Source organism: Geotrypetes seraphini, chromosome 11, assembly GCF_902459505.1.
Source record: "Geotrypetes seraphini chromosome 11, aGeoSer1.1, whole genome shotgun sequence".
Taxonomy (NCBI): domain Eukaryota; kingdom Metazoa; phylum Chordata; class Amphibia; order Gymnophiona; family Dermophiidae; genus Geotrypetes; species Geotrypetes seraphini.
This window is the reverse complement of record NC_047094.1, coordinates 53804050-53823648: the sequence shown is the minus strand read 5'-3', so window position 1 is coordinate 53823648 and position 19599 is coordinate 53804050. Positions and strand designations below refer to the sequence as shown.

General features: G+C 41.8%; 1 protein-coding gene across 10 annotated transcripts in view; it reads left to right on the top strand.

Annotated features, from left to right (window-relative positions):
- Positions 1 to 19599, top strand: part of LOC117369236 (ankyrin repeat and fibronectin type-III domain-containing protein 1-like) — a 1092487-nt gene that overhangs the window by 199296 nt on the left and 873592 nt on the right. The window contains exon 2 of one of the 10 annotated variants that reach the window (XM_033963494.1): positions 2338 to 2496. The exons of the other annotated variants lie outside the window; for them this stretch is intronic. The gene's annotated coding sequence lies outside the window, so the exon portion shown is untranslated. The remainder of the gene's footprint in view (positions 1 to 2337; positions 2497 to 19599) is intronic. 10 annotated transcript variants of the gene reach the window in all.

Below are 19599 nucleotides of genomic sequence, written 5' to 3'. Positions count from 1 at the left end.
CATCAAAATGATACTGGCCTTTCAGATAACCTCTCTTTTCCATGGCAGTACAGAGACCCTCAGACTAGAGTTGGGACTTCTCTGCTAACTCCCTAAAGGTCTCCTCTGTCCACCTCAGCTCCTCAAAGTTTGTTAAGCAAGTCTCCAGAGGTTGAACTTGGTCTCAGAGCTTGGAGTTCTTAACATATGACCTCTCATCAACTGAGATATATTTATTTAATTTATCTAATTAAATTTATATCCCATCCTCCCCAGATATGGCACTTAGTGAAAAAGACTGCATAGCCCCCATCTCAAGTATAGTTTTTATTCCTTTCTAAACTATCCCTTTCCCCAAATCCTTTCATATACGCTCCCCTACTTGAGAAGTGCTGGCTTTTCTTTCTTGCAATATTTCTCATTTGTATAACATAACTGCACTTAATTCTCGCTTTCTTTCTGGGAAAGGTGTGAACTTGCTGAGTTTTTGAAGAGAAATCCATTAGAATTAGAGTAAATTGATTCCTTTGTAAGTCCAGTCTCCCTTTTTTTCTGAGTAGGTACATTGATTTTCTAGTTCTGCAGGGAGTCTGAACTTTGTAAGTGTACAGCCTTTGTAGCCCACCTGCTTATGATTCCTGATTGACAGCTGGAATGCCAAATGTGCCTGCTCATTTAGAAAAAAACAAAACACTTTCTGACATATTTTCCCATTTTTTTTATAATTAATAAATAAGAGAATGATTGATAGTACGGTGCAGTATCTTTGGGTATGCAGTATTCAGAAAAATCTTCTGCAACCTTTAAGGTTGCCCTGACTTTGCCCAACTGTTGGATAAAGACAGAATAATACCAGACTAAGCTACAGTTCATTAAAATAATAACATAGGGACTGCTCTGTCTGGTCTCACCAATAAAGTAACCTGAAAATGAGAGAAATCCATCTTACTATGGGCATCTTACTATGGGCTGAGGGAGAACTTGGACTGTGGATTGCAAATGCTTGCCATGTCTTTCTTCCATGCAAAAAGATAATCACATACTTGTGCTACAGAAAATGCTTCTGGAGGCATCAGAAGCAGGGATTAAAACTAATAAGTGACTCACTATACCAGTATCTCTCAAACTTTCTCGAGCCGGGGCATACTAAAGATAGTGGCCACAGCTTGAGGCACCCAGAAGTGCGTGGACGTCGCCATGATGACATCATGCATATGTGTGACATCATCACTTCGATGTCCACGCATATGCAGAGGCCCTACAGATGGACCCTGAGACACCAGTAGGGGGTGCCAGCATGGAAGAGGGCTGGAAAGAAGAAGGCACTGGCACCAGCTGATTTCCTACAGCAATGTTTCTCAACTACTTCAAGCTAAGTATCCCCTAAGTCTAACAAATATCAACTGAGTACCCCAACCACAGACTTCCCTAGGCCCACCCGAGCTCTGCCCCAGATCCTATCCCCTTTACTAATTGTAATGCAATTTTTTCCATTCATTTTTCATATACACGCAATATACAAGGCAGATATAAATTCTCAAAACTGATATATTTCAATCACTATATTGAAAATAAAATCATTTTACCTACCGACGATCCTCTGCAGGCTGATGTAATTAGCTTTAAAAGTGAGATCGGGAGGCCAGGGGGGAAGCTGGAGGGTGCTAAAGAGAAGGGGGAAACATGCAGGCCTTCGGTGAATCGGGCAGTGCTGGCGCTGTACTGCGTAGGGAAGTCAGCTGCAGGCGTCTCTCTTCCTCCTCAGTGTGACGTGGCACACTTGGAATCTTAGGAGGCACTATAGTGTGCCTTGGAACACAGTTTGAGATACACTTCACTATACTAAGGATGTTATTTGAAATGGCAGATACACACAGAAGAAATTGTAATAAGCAAACGTAATAAGCAAATTGTAATAAGACAACGAGTGATACAGAACAGGAAATAACTGTGATGAGAGACAAGTCATTTGCCTTCTATATGCTTTAGCTGGCAGGGATAAGGCATAAAGCCCAGAGGTTAGCTGGAAAAATGGAGATATCGTTGTACACCTAAGTACAAGTACAATGACAAGACATCAGTTAGGAAGCATTCAAAAGCAGATTAAGGAGTTGGGGCAGGTCACTGGTCAGGTAGCCTAGCCAAATCTTTGCCTTTCTTGAAAGTGCTGCTTTTTACAGCAAGTGAGAAGAAAGAACTGACATCAGAGAATTTCAGGTCATACAGTAGCTGAAAAACCTGTGCAGAGAAGATGGTTTTGGGATACCTTGGTGGCTGGGGATATAGCTGGAAAGAATAATTTTTTTTTACATTACATTAATCTAAAAAGAGCATTACAGTTCATACTTATTATTTCAGGTCTACTTATATTGCCATTTAAAAAGAGCCAGGTGGAATTCACAAGCAAGTTTCTGCTCCCTGGAATGTGGATACATAAAACAATGGATATCAAACAGTAGGTCGACCAGACTTGCAACACACTGATGAAGCCAGGAATAAAAACTTGCAACTGAAAAGGTAACAGAAATCCTAAAACAGGACTGGTTAGTAAAAATTCATGATAAGAAGCCTGGAAGAAATGAAACTTAGCAGGAAGGACTTACTAGGCAGAAAGGTCAAAGGCAAGCAACTGGATGGACTTCTGATTGCTGGGAATAACTTCCCCATGTATTTATTTATTCATTCATTCATTCATTCAATTAATTTAGGCCATCCTCCCAAAAGAGTCCAGAACGGGTTACAAGTTTATATACATAATATAAGTTAGTGATAGGATAATTGGAGTAAGGACTTCAAATAAGGATAAGACATACAATATAAGTTATCAATAAGATAGCTGGAGTGAGGATTTTGAGCTAATTGCTTTCTTGAATTCTATGCATTATTATATTGTTTTATATAATATGGGGCTCATTTAAAAAAAAGACAGCATAAACCAGAACTTGGACATCTTACTAGAGAAAACGTCCAAGTGGGCATTCTCAAAGCTGACTTTCTGGACGTCTAGCAGGCCTTCTAACCCACTGTGCATCCAGAGTAGAAATGGGTGTGTTGGAAGGCATGCTGTGGGCGGGGAATGGGCGGGGTATGGGCAGGCTTAGACTTGGATGTCCTGCAGCTATAATCAAACCTTTCCCTGGATGTCCTGGATGGAACATGATGTTTTCAATTAGACCTGTTTGAAAAGCGTCTAAGTGCCAAAAGGGTACCCAAACTGACCAGATGACCCCAGTGGCCATTGACCCCCCTCCCACCCCAAACATTTGAATAAAACAATACGTAATTGGCTCTAGAACAGCAGCACTTGTAATGGGAAAGCCTAGCAAAATATCACACAAGTGTTTTAAATAGTCAGGTGGATAGGCTGGTGAACCATAGAGAGGAGGAGCCAGGCCTATAATCCACTCTAACTACTACATTTATGGTAGACAGTGTGAGACCACCAAAACCCTGCATTACTGTTTATAGGTGCCACCTACAGCCATAAGGGCTATTGGGGTGGTGGACAGGTTGGTATAGTAGGTTTTAAGTGAATTTTGCAGGGCTCACCATACATTAGAAGGGGGATTATGGTGAGATATACTTTTGGCACTGTGTATATGAAGTTCACAATTGTGTCTTCTAGTGTGGCCCAATGCTCTGTTGGCATGTCTATGAGGCCAGTCGATTAGAAGACTGGCCCCTCCCATGTCCAAATGGGCTTCATTTGGACATTTTCAACAAACAGTTTTGTGGTTGAAAATGGGGTATAAAGTAGAGAATGACACAGGGAAAAAAATTTGTCCTTGTCTCCACCCCATCCCCGCGAACTTGTCCCCATCCCTGCAAGCTCGGTCCCCATCCCCGCAAACTATCTGATCCCATCTACACAAGCCTTGAATAGTTTTATACTGAACTTATTTTATTAAAGTATAAAAAGAAACAATATTCTGTACAATTGTCGTTTTATAAATCAAAGTTCTGGCTGCTGAACTTGAGATTGGCCAATCAGGCCTTAGATTAAGTGGGGATGGGCGGGAAGGGGCAGGCCCGCCTCATTTCGATGAGGTGGGCCTGCCGGCTGGACGGGCAAGACCTGTCTGGCCTCAAGAAAAGGTTAGTTTGGTGGGGTGGAGGTTTGGGGGTTGTTAGCGCCGGGGGGGGAGGGGACGTCTTCGGGCAGGAGGGATTGGGCACCCTCCTGCCAGCGATCGATATTGTCAGGGGGGGGAGGGTGCGTCTTCGGGCAGGAGGGATTGGGCACCCTCCTGCCAGCGATCGATATTGTCGGGGGGGGGGCATCTTCTGGCAGGAGGGTTTGGGCACCCTCCTGCCAGCGATCGGTAGTGTCGGGGTGGGAGGGAGATCGGTAATGTCGGGGGGGGGGGGGCGATTGGTAGTGTCGGGGGGGGCGGTCGGTAGTGTCGGGGGGGGCATCTTCTGGCAGGAGGGTTTGGGCACCCTCCTGCCAGCGATTGGACAGGGGGCTGTGGCCCGCTATACTTATAGCGGCAGAGAGATCCCTTGCCGCGATAAGTGTAGCGGGCCGTGTCTAATCTAACCCGATTCTCTAACCAGCGTCTGTAACATGGACGCCGGTTACAGAATCGGGGTTTAGTGTAGGCCGATTCTGAATAGGACACCTCTCCCGGGCGTCCTATACAGAATCAGGGCCTTAGTCTCTATTTTTATATATATATATATTTTACTATATTTCAATAAATGTATGTATTTATGTATTCAATAAATGTATTTATTTATTTTTGATTGCAATTTAATTGATGTTTCTGTTGACCTAGTTGCTGTGGCACATGTATAGTTAACATGGGAAGCTAAAAATGAGGTTCATATTCTGTCTATTTCTGCCCTACTTTCTTTCTCCTCTTCAGTCCATCTACCCAAAAATTACCCTTCTCCTTCTCATCTCTGCAAGCACAGTCTCCAGCTCCTTTCAACCACAATCAGACGCTTTCTTCCCTAACTCTATTCCAGACAATTTCAACTCTCCACCTATACTTCTCCCCACTAGTCAGCATTCATCATCCTGTTCCCACTCCCATTTTCACCAAGTTGGGCCTTTTCTGCCTTTTGCTCCTCCCTCCCCATGCTGTATAATACCTTCTCATGTCTTTTCTGGAGGACTGCTGCCTACAGAACTTCTGGAAAGTTGTTTTCTTCCAGCAATATGCAAATCTCTGTGATTTTGAGTCATGTGGTACCTGAGCTCCCACATTATGTTTACAATTTTGTGAGAGTTTGGGAACCACACACCTCAATCTTACTGAGAGCTGCATGATGTAGGTAGAGCACAATAAAGAAAAATGGGGAGACCCAATGATCCACAGTCAAAACAATCCACTGATAAAAACAAAAACTGTGGAGACAGATGTTCTGGAGATAATTTATTAAACACTGACATATAAAACCATGAAAATTCAATTTAAAAAGTACAATGATTAAAAATACTGTGATAAAAATCCAACTGGACCCTACACGGTCCGTGTTTTGGCGAACATGCCTTCCTCAGGGGTCCTAAAAGGAAGAGGTAATGATGAATAATGATAAAGAGAAAGATAAAAAATGAAAAGATAGAAAGATAAGAAGTGACTGTGATGCCAATCTAGAGCATGCATATTAGTGTCTGTACTCGACTGCAAGATAAAACAAGTGAGCCAAGTGTGACATGCTATATACAGAGGCTTGAAACATCGACAAGAGACATGAGAGGAAAAAGTGCCATAGGTGTGTATTAGAGTATAAACTTAAGCACAGGAATCTATAAGGTGCCTAAGAGAAGCCATAAGAATGAAAAGTTAATAGAATGAAGAAACCATGGTGCGTGTCTGATTTTGAAAACATGAAGAGATATGTGACACAATGTAATGACGAGAAGACATTATACATTTGCAACCTCACATATAAAGAATTGGACTGAAAACAGTCTATTGTCTTTAAACTAAATAAAAAAGACATCGTATTCAAATATGAAGAAACCATAATAGGACATGAACACATATAATAATGCAGTTAAAATAACAGAATAAAATGACTTGGTTCTAAGACAGCAGGACAATCTTAGCTATCAAATTACTAGACAAATCATTTCATATTGTAATTTTAAAGTTAAATAATATAAGATATGTAAAGCATGGTCACGATGAAATCTAATGCACCCATGAAATGAAAGAAACAAAGTCGTGAATGGATTATATATATGAACTAATAATTAAAGAGCAAGCTGAATGTTCATACTCATGGACACTAAAGGCAGTGAAAGTAAGACATTATAAATTGAAATCCATTTATAACAGTGCATTAACAACCATGTGAGGTAAAAATAATAATAATGACAGGTACAAATATGGCATGATACATAAGGACTAATGGTACAAATATGGCATGATACATAAGGAATAATGGCATGATGCATAGGGACTAATGGCATAAGTACTAATGGTACATAAGGACTAATTATACATAAGGACTAGTGGCATGATGCATAAGGACTAATGGTCTACAGAAAGCAAAACTGACTGATGACCATAGTTAGGTGAACAGCAAAGATTTAGGAAATGAGAAAGCATGTAAAAAGGGAAGCTGTGCTGAAGTAAAAAGCAAAGCAACGAAAGTGGAGAAAAAACTGCTTTATAGACCTTTATTAAAGGTTAAGGTAAAAAGATTAAAAGCCCCATGTGGCTTTGGAATATAAATAAAGCCGCATGCTAAAACTGTGAGTGTGTATATCCTCTAGTGTAATTACAAGTTGACGGAAATTTAAATTAAAAAATATACTTCTATAAATTCAAAACTGAAACAGAAGTAAGACACACCAGATAGCCAAAAGGAGCGTATAAAAACACCACTGGACACATGATTTAACTTGAAAATGTAACATAAAATGCTAAAAAAACTATAATATGCTAAAACATTATAATGAAACAAATCCAAAAAACTTATCATGTGAGCAAAGAACACCGTAGATAACTGAAGTAGCAAAAAAAATGCTAAGAAGAGAATCCAGCAGGGAGACTGAAACTAAATACTAGCTTGTGTTATGTGGGATGATTCTATTGGTTGTAATATGCATGCTCCAGATTAGCATCACAGTCACTTCTTATCTTTCTATCTTTTCATTTTTTATCTTTCTCTTTATCATTTGACCAGAGAGCTGGATCGAGGACATATGCTAGATGTAATTTACTTGGATTTCAGCAAAGCCTTTAATACAGTTCCTCATAGGAGGCTGTTGAACAAACTTGAAGGGCTGAAGTTAGGACCCAAAGTGGTGAACTGGGTCAGAAACTGGCTGTCGGACAGACGCCAGAGGGTGGTGGTTAATGGAAGTCGCTCGAAGGAAGGAAAGGTGACTAGTGGAGTCCCTCAGGGTTCGGTGCTGGGGCCAATCCTGTTCAATATGTATGTGAGTGACATTGCTGAAGGGTTAGAAGGAAAAGTGTGCCTTTTTGCAGATGATACCAAGATTTGTAACAGAGTAAACACCGAAGAGGGAGTGGAGAATATGAAAAAGGATCTGCAAAAGTTAGAGGAATGGTCTAATGCCTGGCAAATAAAATTCAATGCAAAGAAATGCAGAGTAATGCATTTGGGGATTAATAATAGGAAGGAACCGTATATGCTGGGAGGAGAGAAGCTGATATGCACGGACGGGGAGAGGGACCTTGGGGTGATAGTGTCCGAAGATCTAAAGGCGAAAAAACAGTGTGACAAGGCAGTGGCTGCTGCCAGAAGGATTCTGGGCTGTATAAAGAGAGGCGTAGTCAGTAGAAGGAAGAAGGTGTTGATGCCCCTGTACAGGTCATTGGTGAGGCCCCACTTGGAGTATTGTGTTCAGTTTTGGAGACCGTATCTGGCGAAAGACGTAAGAAGACTTGAGGCGGTCCAAAGGAGGGCGACGAAAATAATAGGAGGCTTGCACCAGAAGACGTATGAGGAGAGACTGGAAGCCCTGAATATGTATACCCTAGAGGAAAGGAGAGACAGGGGAGATATGATTCAGACGTTCAAATACTTAAAGGGTATTAACGTAGAACAAAATCTTTTCCAGAGAAAGGAAAATGGTAAAACCAGAGGACATAATTTGAGGTTGAGGGATGATAGATTCAGGGGCAATGTTAGGAAATTCTACTTTACGGAGAGGGTGGTGGATGCCTGGAATGCGCTCCCGAGAGAGGTGGTGGAGAGTAAAACTGTGACTGAGTTCAAAGAAGCGTGGGATGAACACAGAAGATTTAGAATCAGAAAATAATATTAAAGATTGAACTAGGCCAGTTACTGGGCAGACTTGTACGGTCTGTGTCTGTGTATTTCCGTTTGGTGGAGGATGGGCAGGGGAGGGCTTCAATGGCTGGGAGGGTGTAGATGGGCTGGAGTAAGTCTTAACAGAGATTTCGGCAGTTGGAACCCAAGCACAGTACCGGGTAAAGCTTTGGATTCTTGCCCAGAAATAGCTAAGAAGAAAAAATTAAAAAAAAAAAAAAAATTTAAATTGAATCAGGTTGGGCAGACTGGATGGACCATCCGGGTCTTTATCTGCCGTCATCTACTATGTTACTATGATATTTTTCATCATTACCTCTTCCTTTTAGGACCCCTGAGGAAGGCGTGTTCGCCGAAACATGGACCGTGTAGGGTTCGTTTGGATTTTTATCACAGTATTTTTTATCATTGTACTTTTTTATTGAATTTTCATGGTTTTATATGTCAGTGTTTAATAAATTATCTCCAGAACATCTGTATCCACAGTTTTTGTTTTTATCGGTGTTTTGTTTTTATTGATGTAGGTAGAGATCAGAACTATTGTTCAGGCAACACCAGTAACAAGTCTTCAGAGAACATGCAGGAAGATGTGAGAGAGCTACACTGAGTTTATAGGCTTACTATGAAAAATAATGTTTCAGAATGCTAAAAGATCTGCTTTAATTTAATGTACAAACATTTATCTGAGGATAAGCAGGCAATATATTCTCCCATATGGGTGACATCATCCAAAGAACTTGGCACAGATGGTCAAAAAGTGTACTGTCACTTTAAAACTTTAAGACCAACCACACTGTGAGTGTGCTGGTGCCTTCCCATTCAACGTTGGCTCGCGGGACCATTATGTTTCAGTTTTCTGCGGAGCTGAGAAGTTATGATTTAGAGTCTCTCTAAGCGTGTCAACTAGTTGTTTTTTATGCTTTCTTGTTTACAATTTCTTATCTTTTTTAGTCATATTTTTAATTCCTTTTCTTTTTCCTTCATTCATGTTCAAAATTTTCAGGTTTTTTCCCAGTTTGGTTTTTGGGCCTTCGGGCTCTTTTCAGCCTGTTTTCAGGCCAGGAATATCAATGTTTTTTTGGTATTCCATTTAATCGACCTCCTTGCGTGGGTGGTTTTTCTATCAATGCCCAAGGCTCCTAGGAGCTTCAAATGGTGCATTCGATGCCACAGGACCATTTCAGACAAAGACCCACATAATTGGTGTATCCAGTGCCTAGGTTCTGACCATCGAGTCATTTTCTGCATGCTCTCCTCTTGCTTGCAGAAGAGATCACTTAAATCCAGGAAGCTGCAATTTGAGAAACTCTTTGGTTTAATTTCAGCTGGAAATTCTGATGCCGACACAACACTGAGCTACTCCAGCATCGACACCAGCATTGACAGAACCTACGCTCCATTCCACCTCTTCATCATCAGTGCTACCTTCATCAGGGAAACCTCGCAAGAAAGCTAAGAAACATAAACATGTCTGCCTCTCTAACTTCTTTCACTGTGATCGGTCTTAGCTCAGAGCTGTAAAATTCATACAGAAATCTTTCTTGGATTGTGTCATTTCCTATAGTATTTTATGTTCATGGATCATGATCAGGACCCCTGAGGAAGGCAGATTTCTGCCAAAACATGGCCCGTGCAGGGTCCAGTCTCCATGACTAAACCACAGAGCATAAGGTGAAATTACTTTTTCATTTCTTACACAGACTCTTTGTATCCAAGTTGTTTTTTATTTTAAATTTTGAGAATAATAAACATTTGCACCAGAAGCTACGTGAATGTCCAGGAACTTTTGTTCCACTTTTTGTGTCTCTGGATTTATCTTTATTGCTGTGGAACATTGGCCCTTTTCCCCTTAGTTTGGTGTTTGCCCCTACAAACATGCATCAGCATTGTCTCAAACATTGTCACCATTGATGCACTCTAAGCATCGGTGCATCAATGCTAGATCGCCATCTCTACAGTTGGTGTTTCCTCTGAGGCATGCCTTGACATTAAGGTCCCCAATGCCTTGACACCCAGTGCAGTCAGTGCCTAATGTACCCTTACCAATATCAGTACCGGTGCTCTCGCTGCAAGAACAGCTTTGAACACCCTATGCAAATTCCTGCATCAACACATTCTGTCTCAGCCCAGTCCAAGTACCGTCCTTAAACCTCATCGAAGCATTGTTCTTGGATACCAGTGTTGAGCATTCAAGTCAAGGAGACATCCATCTTCTTCTAGAAAGCAGAGTTCATCATCACATTCTCAACCCTCATCCTTGAAACTCACCTTGACCATCACCAACTGCAAGGGCTGACATCGAGGAGTATGACTCAGATTTATTTTTTTATTTAGTTTTCTATACCGTCCTCCCAGGGAAGTTCAGAACGGTGCACATAAATTTATTCAGGCACTCAAGCATTTTTCCCTGTCTGTCCCGGTGGGCTCACAATTTATCTAATGTACCTGGGGCAATGGGGGGATTAAGTGAATTGCCCAAATTCACAAAGAGCAGCGTGGGTTTGAAACTATAACCTCAGGGTGCTGAGACTGTAGTTTTAACCACTATGCCACACTCTCCTGAGAATTGTCACCACACTTTTCCAGTGAATATCCTGACTTATCTGCAGATGAATCTAATGATATATTCCTTCTGATCCATCTCTTTCACCTCTCCTTCTAAGGTCACTTCCAGAAAGTCAGTCATTTACAAAATGTATGAGATAGATAGGGCAGGCGCTTCCACTTAACCCTGAGGTTATGGGTTTAAAACCCTACATTGCTCACTGTAACCCTGGGCAAGTCACTTAATCCTCCACTGCCCCAGGTACATTAGATAGATTGTGAGCCCACTGGGACAGATAGGGAAAATGTTTGAAGTACCTGTAAAAAGATATGTAAACTACTGAGAACTCTGTAAGATTCAGTGATACATCAAATTTGAGTAAACAGAAACATAATTCTAAGACAGAACCTTGAGCAGAACTTATGGAAGCTCTCAACTATAAAGAGTGGTCTAAGGACTGCATAAAGGTTCCTCTTCACATTATTATGAAGGAAGCCATATTTAAAAACTGGGAGGCTTCACTCTGTTTCAATGGCTCCACAAAAGTTGGATACTCTTTACAGAATCCAATCTTGCCCAGGTTTTGACAGACCACAGTTACAACACCAGTCCTTGTTCACAGAGTCTGTTTTAAAGCAAGCAAACAGTACCAGAAATTATACAAGTACTACACCAGGCAGAGAAGGCAAGTCACTGAATAAATTTGGATGTCTCAGGGCTCCATGCTGGCTAACAAAATTTTAAACTATAATTTCTATATGACATTTTATATGAAATTACTCATCCCAAAAATGTACTTTTTTGAGCAATATACTGTCAGACCATCTTAATTCTTATCAACATTTGACAAACGATCTAGAGCCTAGAAAATACATGGTGTGCTTTACTTTTGATACTTTTGATATCATTCTTGCATCTCAGCAGTCTCTATTGCCATTCATAGGCAAGCATGGTTTCAAGTTTCAGACTTAGACACCAATATACAGGACCAACTCTCCAACATTCCCTGTATAGGAGATGACCTCTGTGGAGATTGTATAGAAGAAGCAACACAAGATCAAAAGGCACACTGATTGCATAACCACTTTATCATCAACCAAGTCAATGCAGTCTCAAGCACCAAAAAGATATTCTAATACCTCAAGATGCTCCACTTGCTATTCCAAACAGAAGTATAACTAGCCTTCTTCATCCAGTTGCCCATCAAATCAGAGGTATCCTAGACTACAAAGGCAAAAGAAGACTCAATTGCAGCCTCAATCCAAACAACAGCAGTCCTTTTTATTCCATAATAGAGAGCATTGCTAGCATATCTCAACCTTTACCTCAGACTCTACCCATAGGAGGTCACCTCAACCACTGTTTATCAGCGATGGTCCCTCTTAATATCAGATCACTGAGTCCTTCAAGTGGTGAGTCAGGGCTATGCCCTTCATTTACAGAGAAAACCTATGAACCATCCTCCAAGAGAGTCTCTTTTCAACTCCATAAGTAGACTCTCCTTCACCAAGAGCTCTCAGCCCTCCTCCAGCTCAGTGCCATAGAACAAGTTAGCCTGCAGGAGAGGGGCTGAGGGTTAAAGTATTTCTTAAAACCGAAAAAGACTGGGGGACTCTTCCCAATTCTGGATCTCCATGCTGTCAACAAATATTTGGTGAAGGAAAAATTTTGCATTGTCTCTCTGTGACCCCTATTACCACTGTTAGAAAGAACAACTGGCTTTGCTTTCTAGACCTCAAGGAAGCGTACACCCATGTTTACATCCTCCCTGCCCACAGGAAATATCTTCACTTTTGAGTGGGAACATACCACTTCCCAGACAAAGTACTACCATTTGGACTGGCATCAATGCTGAGAGTATTCATGAAATGCTTAGTGGTAATAGCTGCAACACTCTGCTCAAGCAGCTTTCATGTGTTCTCTTACCTGGACGATTGGTTAATCAAGACCTCATTACCTCAACAAGCTCACCAGGCCATTAATTCAACAGTTCACCTATTAGAACGTCTCAGATTTGCAGTCAATTACCAGAAATCCCATCTTCAATCACTCATACTTTAGAGTTCATTGGAGCACTTCTAGACACAACTCAAGCTTGTGTCTTTCTACTACAACGAAGGTTCAACATTCTGATTCACATCTGCCAGAAGATCTCCTCTCATCAATGCATCACTGCATGCCATATGATGCGTCTCCTAGGCCACATTGCATATAGAGTTCACATGACTCCATTTGCCTGTCTACATCTCAGGGAACCTCAGTGGACACTCTTAACCCAGTGGTCTCAAGACATCGGAATATTATCCCAACAGTTAAAAATGACTTTGGACCTTCACCAGTCCCTTCAATGGTGGAAATCACTAGCCACTCTTTCCAGGGGCCTTCTATTCCACACTCTACCACATCAACAGACATTGGTTCTTAAACCTGTCTGCAATGAAAATGCATGAAAGAGGTTTGTATGTAATGGAAGTGACAGATAATCTGTCCTATGTATATTCATTAGGGATATCTTGAAAACCCAGGACAGGTTTCAGAACCACTAGTTTAAACTATTAAAAAAGTATGGGGGTAAGCCAAAGGGATTAGGAGGGCCTTCATGTGTGTTCATCTCCAAAATGGGAAAGTAGCTATAATGGACTCGGAAAGGGGCAATATCCTACAAATGGTCAACCTTCTGTGGGTATAGACAAAATTAACTGCACAGATTGGATAGGATAATTTATCTTCTTCTGCTATAATTTGCTATATTGCTAACTATATATGGGATGCATATATATAGTTACAAATAGCTAGGATGGGTCTATTAGCAAGTGGTGAGGTTTACATACTGTATATGTACCAGTTTACATATGTATCCTGATGCAGGACCTTAGTGGCTGTTGGTAGACTGAGCTATCAGAGTGACATTAGGGCAAAGGAAGCAGATAGGATGGAGTATAAGTAAAGTTGGAGTACAGCAAAAGCTTACAAAAATCCATAGGGAGGTCAGACGGGAAAGAGGGGAAAAAGGTTGGCATGAGAAATAAACAATGGATTGTGGAATTAATTGGTTGTCAGCTGTTGTTATTGTATTTTAACAAGGAGCCACTCTTTTAGGTAACCAACTTTGTGCTCACATGAAGACTAGACTCACTAAGGGATGAGTAACCACTGACCTTGAGGGCCACAATTTAGACAGGTTTTCAAAATTCCAAAATAAATATGCATGAGAACTATTTGCATACAGTGGAAGCAGTACATGCAAATAAATCTCCCATGAGGCCCTTGAGGTCTGTGGTTGCACTAAGAAGAACTGAAAATGCATGTATACTACATCTAAAATTTCTTTTAGGTATTCCAGTTCTTCTCTGCATTTGTCCCTGAAGCTGCTTTCAGAGCTGCCTTTGATTTTCATGAAGCACATACTACAGAGCTTCTGGCAAAGCACAGAACTTTTTAATAGGTTGCACCAAGGCTTAGAATAGGGAACTATGGATTCTTTTGTTGAACACCAATGGTTTTCAACTCAGTCCTTGGAAAATGTCTAGCCAGTCAGGTTTTAAGTATACCTGCAATGAATGTACAGTACATAAGCTAATCGCCTTAGTTCTGTATCCATGTGGTGGACACCAATTTCAAGCCACTACCGGCTTTATTACTGTTGGTTTGTACTATTTCTGCACAGCATATATTTGCTGGGGTTACTGTATTTGTCTTTTCATGGCTGAGCGTTACTACCGTCCTCCCGAGACTGCCTGTTTTATTTGTTATTTGTTCATTCCTACTGTTGTGCTGTAGCCTAAGTTTCCTTGTTATGGTGCTGGCTGCTCTTTCAATAAAAATGATTTAAACAAATAAACAAAAAAAACAAACAATGGAGGTAGTGCATGCAAATTTCTCTCATGCATATTCAATGTAGATATCGTAGGAACCTGACTGACTAGGTATGTCCCAAGGATTTGGTTGAAAGATATTTAAAGCTCTGAGTCATGAATAGAGTCATCTTTATGTTAAAATGTATTCTCTTTTTAAGGGTGCATAGCATGATTTGGGGGAACATTTTAGTCTTGTTGATTTCATCAATCAGGTGGGCTGAAATGATTATAATGGACAGAGCATTTGCTATTAGCTAAGTACTAAGAACAAATGTATCATATTGGACTGAATGGACCATACAAGTAGGGAGTGCACCACAGCTCTTGAAAAAATCCTGAAAGGCCTATAGCATATAACCTTACTGGGCAGACTAGATTAGTACCTTTAGGACCAGGTTAGGGAACCACAGATCTAAGGCAATAAAAAGAAATTCTGCAATATACTCATATGTTATGGGCCTAGTTTGTGAGATGCCTCTACCTTCTCACCCCTTCTGTTCTCGTGGACAGATGGGCAGGGCAACTGCAGACACTCAAAGGTGCCTAGCTTTGGCCTAGAGATAACTGATTGATCTATGGTCCTAGATTTTAGGAAGGGGCAACTCTTGCCCTACCACAGCCAGCATCTCCTACCCTCTGAAATCAAGTTTTCATGTACCCTTTACCTTTCTTCCCTGAAGCTAAAAGCTCCATGCTGACATTCTTAGATTTACGAAAAAATAATTCTCTGATACTGTGTGATAACAAAACCTAAATAACCTTATTTACCACAGGTCCCATTTTATACAGTGCGACCTACCTTCTAATGGGCATTAACTGTTAGTACTTGCTAAAGCAGTAGGACATTTTCATAAATTTAGCTCCCTGTTAGCATGATTGTCCTACTTTCTGAAAGTTGAAATGCCACATAGAGAAAGAAAACAAGAGAGATTGTCTACTATAGAAGGGAGATAAATCAGCACAGGATTGTGGGGGGTTGGGGGTTAACCCCTTAAGTTGATAGGGTGAGCAAATGTTTGCCATTTAAACAGTCTATAATTAAAGACTGAGCTTCAGCAATTACACTGTGAGGACAAAGGAAGTACTAATCAATGTGAGGGTGATTGACAATTTAGATTATCCTGAATAATTAGTCCCAATACTTATATCTTCATTCCATCAATAAATTCACTTTTGCTTATCTCTCACGTGCAGGTGACACTGACTGCTTGTGCTTGATATCACCCCATTCTCAAACACTTAATTTGCAAGCCCTAGGGGGCTGATTTTATATATGACTTTGGCTTCTATATTTTTCTGAATAGTATTGTATGCCCCCTAGATAGCCCACCTTGCTTGGAGCACTCTGTTCCATTCACAAAGAACCTCAAATACTTTTTAGAATCTCCAGTGGTTCTTTGAAGTGCTTGGTTTCTGTTATAGAAGCAAGGTAAAAAAAACATAAAATTCATATTTTTAAAGCTAAAACCTGAGTGGAATCTGGCAAATTGGCTGTTTCAGTGCCTAATGTGTGTACCTGTATATTACTGAACAGTTGCATGATCAGTGGGACAGATTTGGGCACTGAATGGGAAACCAGAGTCTGGAGATGGCCTTAGAGGAGAAGGGTTTAGATACCTTCAATGAACGGAGTTCCCAGGGAGGAGTATAGGGAAAGATATGAGAGGAGTGATACTGAGGAGCTGCAGAGTACATAAGAACATAAGAAGTTGCCACCACTGGGCCAGACCAGAGGTCCATCGCGCCCAGCAGTCCGCTCCTGCGGCGGCCCATCAGGTCTGTGACCTGTGAAGTGGTTCCTGACCATTTCTGTAACCTACCTCTACATCTATCCGTAACCCTCAATCACCTCATCCTTTAGGAACCTATCTAAACCTTCCTTGAAACCCTGTAGTGTGCTCTGGCCTATCACAACCTCCGGAAGCGCGTTCCATGTGTCCACCACCCTCTGGGTAAAAAAGAACTTCCTCGCATTTGTTCAAACCTGTCCCCTCTCAATTTCTCTGAATGACCCCTTGTACTTTTGGTTCCCCACAGTCTGAAGAATCTGTCCCTGTCCACCTTCTCTATGCCCCTCAGGATTTTGAAGGTTTCTATCATGTCTCCTCTAAGTCTCCGCTTTTCCAGGGAGAACAGCCCCAGCATTTTCAACCTGTCAGCGTATGAAAAGTTTTCCATACCATTTACCAGTTTAGTTGCTCTCCTTTGGACCCCCTCAAGAACTGCCATGTCCTTCTTGAGGTACGGCGACCAGTACTGGACACAGTACTCCAGATGTGGGCGCACCATTGCACGATATAGCGGCATGATGACTTCCTTCATCCTGGTCGTGATACCCTTTTTAATGATACCCAACATTCTGTTCGCTTTCTTTGAGGCTGTCGCACATTGTGCTGATGCTTTCAATGTTGTGTCCACCATCACCCCCAGGTCTCTTTCAAGGTTGCTCACTCCTAGCAATGATCCTCCCATTTTGTAGCTGAACATCGGGTTCTTTTTCCCTACATGCATGACCTTGCATTTCTCTATGTTAAAACTCATCTGCCACTTTTTTGCCCACTCTTCCAGTCTCGTTAGGTCTCTTTGCAGGTCTTCGCAGTCTTCCGTGTTTCTAACCCTGCTGCAGAGTTTGGTGTCATCAGCAAATTTAATAACCTCACATTTCGTCCCCGTCTCCAGGTCGTTGATAAATATATTGAACAGGAGCGGTCCCAGCACTGACCCCTGTGGAACTCCACTCGTGACCCATTGCCAGTCTGAGTAATGGCCCTTTACTCCAACCCTCAGTTTCCTGCCTGCCAGCCAGTGTTTGATCCATCGGTGGACATCCCCCTGCACCCCGTGGCTCCACAACTTCCTAAGCAGTCTTTCGTGAGGTACCTTGTTGAAGGCCTTTTGGAAGTCAAGGTAAATGATGTCTATGAATTCCCCTTTATCCACCTGGCAGTTTATTGCCTCAAAGAAATACAGTAAGTTCGTGAGGCATGACCTTCCCTTGCAGAAGCTGTGCTGGCTCACCTTCAGTTGTCCATTGTTTTCTATGTGTTCGTAGATTGTGTCCTTGACCAGTGCTTCCATCATCTTTCCCGGAACCGAGGTCAAGCTCTCCGGCCTGTAGTTTCCTGGGTCACACCTTGATCCCTTCTTAAAGATGGGCGTGACATTGGCTATTTTCCAGTCCTCTGGGATCTCCCCAGTTTTCAAGGATAGGTTACAAATTTGGCGTAGTGTTTCCGCTATTTCGTTTCTCAGTTCCTTTAATACTCTTGGGTGGATGCCGTCCGGACCTGGTGATTTGTCCCTCTTCAGTCTATCTGTCTGAGAACATCCTCTTTGCTTATTTCTAGTTGGACTAGCTTTTCATCATGGTCTCCGTTTATGTTCTCCTCGGGTTCTGAGATATTGGATGTGTCCTCTCTCGTGAAGACTGACGAGAAGAACTTGTTTAACCTGTCAGCTATCTCTTTTTCCTCCTTAACCACTCCCTTCCAGTCTCAATCGTCCAAAGGTCCCACTTCCTCCCTGGATGGTTGTTTCCCCTTCCCATACCTGAAGAATGGTTTGAAGTTTTTTGCTTCCCCCGCCAGTCTCTCCTCATCTTCTCTTTTTGCTTTCCTAACCACTCGGTGACAGTCCTTTTGGTGCCTTTTGTGCTCCTTCTGGTTGTCCTTAGTTTGGTCCTTTTTCCATTTTCTAAATTATGTTTTCTTGTCACTTATCGCCTTTCTCACTGCATTTGTTATCTACGCCGGGTTTTTGGTTCGATTTTTTTTGCACCCTTTCCTAAACCTGGGGACATACAGGTTTTGTGCTTCGTGCACCATGCCCTTGAATAGGGCCCAGGCTTCCTCTATGGTCTCCATCTTCCCTGAGCTGTTGCTGAGTTTCTTTCCCACCATTTTCCTCATGGCCTCGTAATTTCCTTTTCTAAAATTGAGTGCTGTTGTTGTAGTTCTTTTCACTTTTGATGTTCCCATTTCTAGCTTGCACTGGATCATGTTGTGATCGCTGTTTCCTAGTGGCTCTAGTACTACCACCTCCTTTGTGGGTCCCCCTAGCCCATTGAGGATTAGGTCAAGGGTGGCATCTCCTCTTGTTGGTTCCATGACCAGCTGCTCCATGAAACAGTCCCTCACTGCCTCCAGGAACTTTGTTTCTCTCGTGCAATTTGAGTGTCCAATGCTCCAGTCTATCCCAGGGTAGTTGAAATCCCCCATCACCACCACACTTCCGCTTTTACATACCTGCCTCAATTCAGCCTCCAGGTCCTGGTCGTTTGCCTCCAGTTGTCCTGGTGGGCGATAGTACAGTCCTAATTTTATGTCTGCTCCATTTCCTCCTGTCAGCTTTACCCATAGTGATTCCAAGCCGTCCACCCTTACTGTTGTTTCCATCCTGGTTGAAGGAATGGAGTCCTTTATATATAGCGCTATTCCTCCACCCTTCTTATGTGTCCTGTCCCTCCTATAGAGTTTGTACCCTGGTAGGACCACATCCCATTTATTGTCCTCTGACCACCATGTCTCTGTGACTCCAATTATGTCTAGGTCCTCCTTACTGGCTATAACTTCTAGCTCCTCCATTTTGGTTCTTAGGCTCCTAGCATTAGTGTATAGGCAATTTAAGTCCCTGATGTTTACCTTCTCTGTTTGTTTTCCACTTGTATTTACTTGTATCCCGTTGCGGAACCTGGGCTTTCTCCAACTATTCCTCAAGCAACTGAAAACTTGGCTCTTCTCTAACATGTAATTCTATTTTCCCCCTTACTCTTCCATTCTATATATAAGCTCATGTAAACCTTTTCCTTTCTCTTCTTATATTTTAAGTTCTTGTAAACCGTGCCGAGCTCCACTTCCGTGGAGAGGATGCGGTATATAAACTTAAGGTTTAGTTTAGTTTAGTTTAGTAATCAATAACAGGAGTTTGAACTGTATGTGGAGATGGATAGGGAGCCTATGAAGT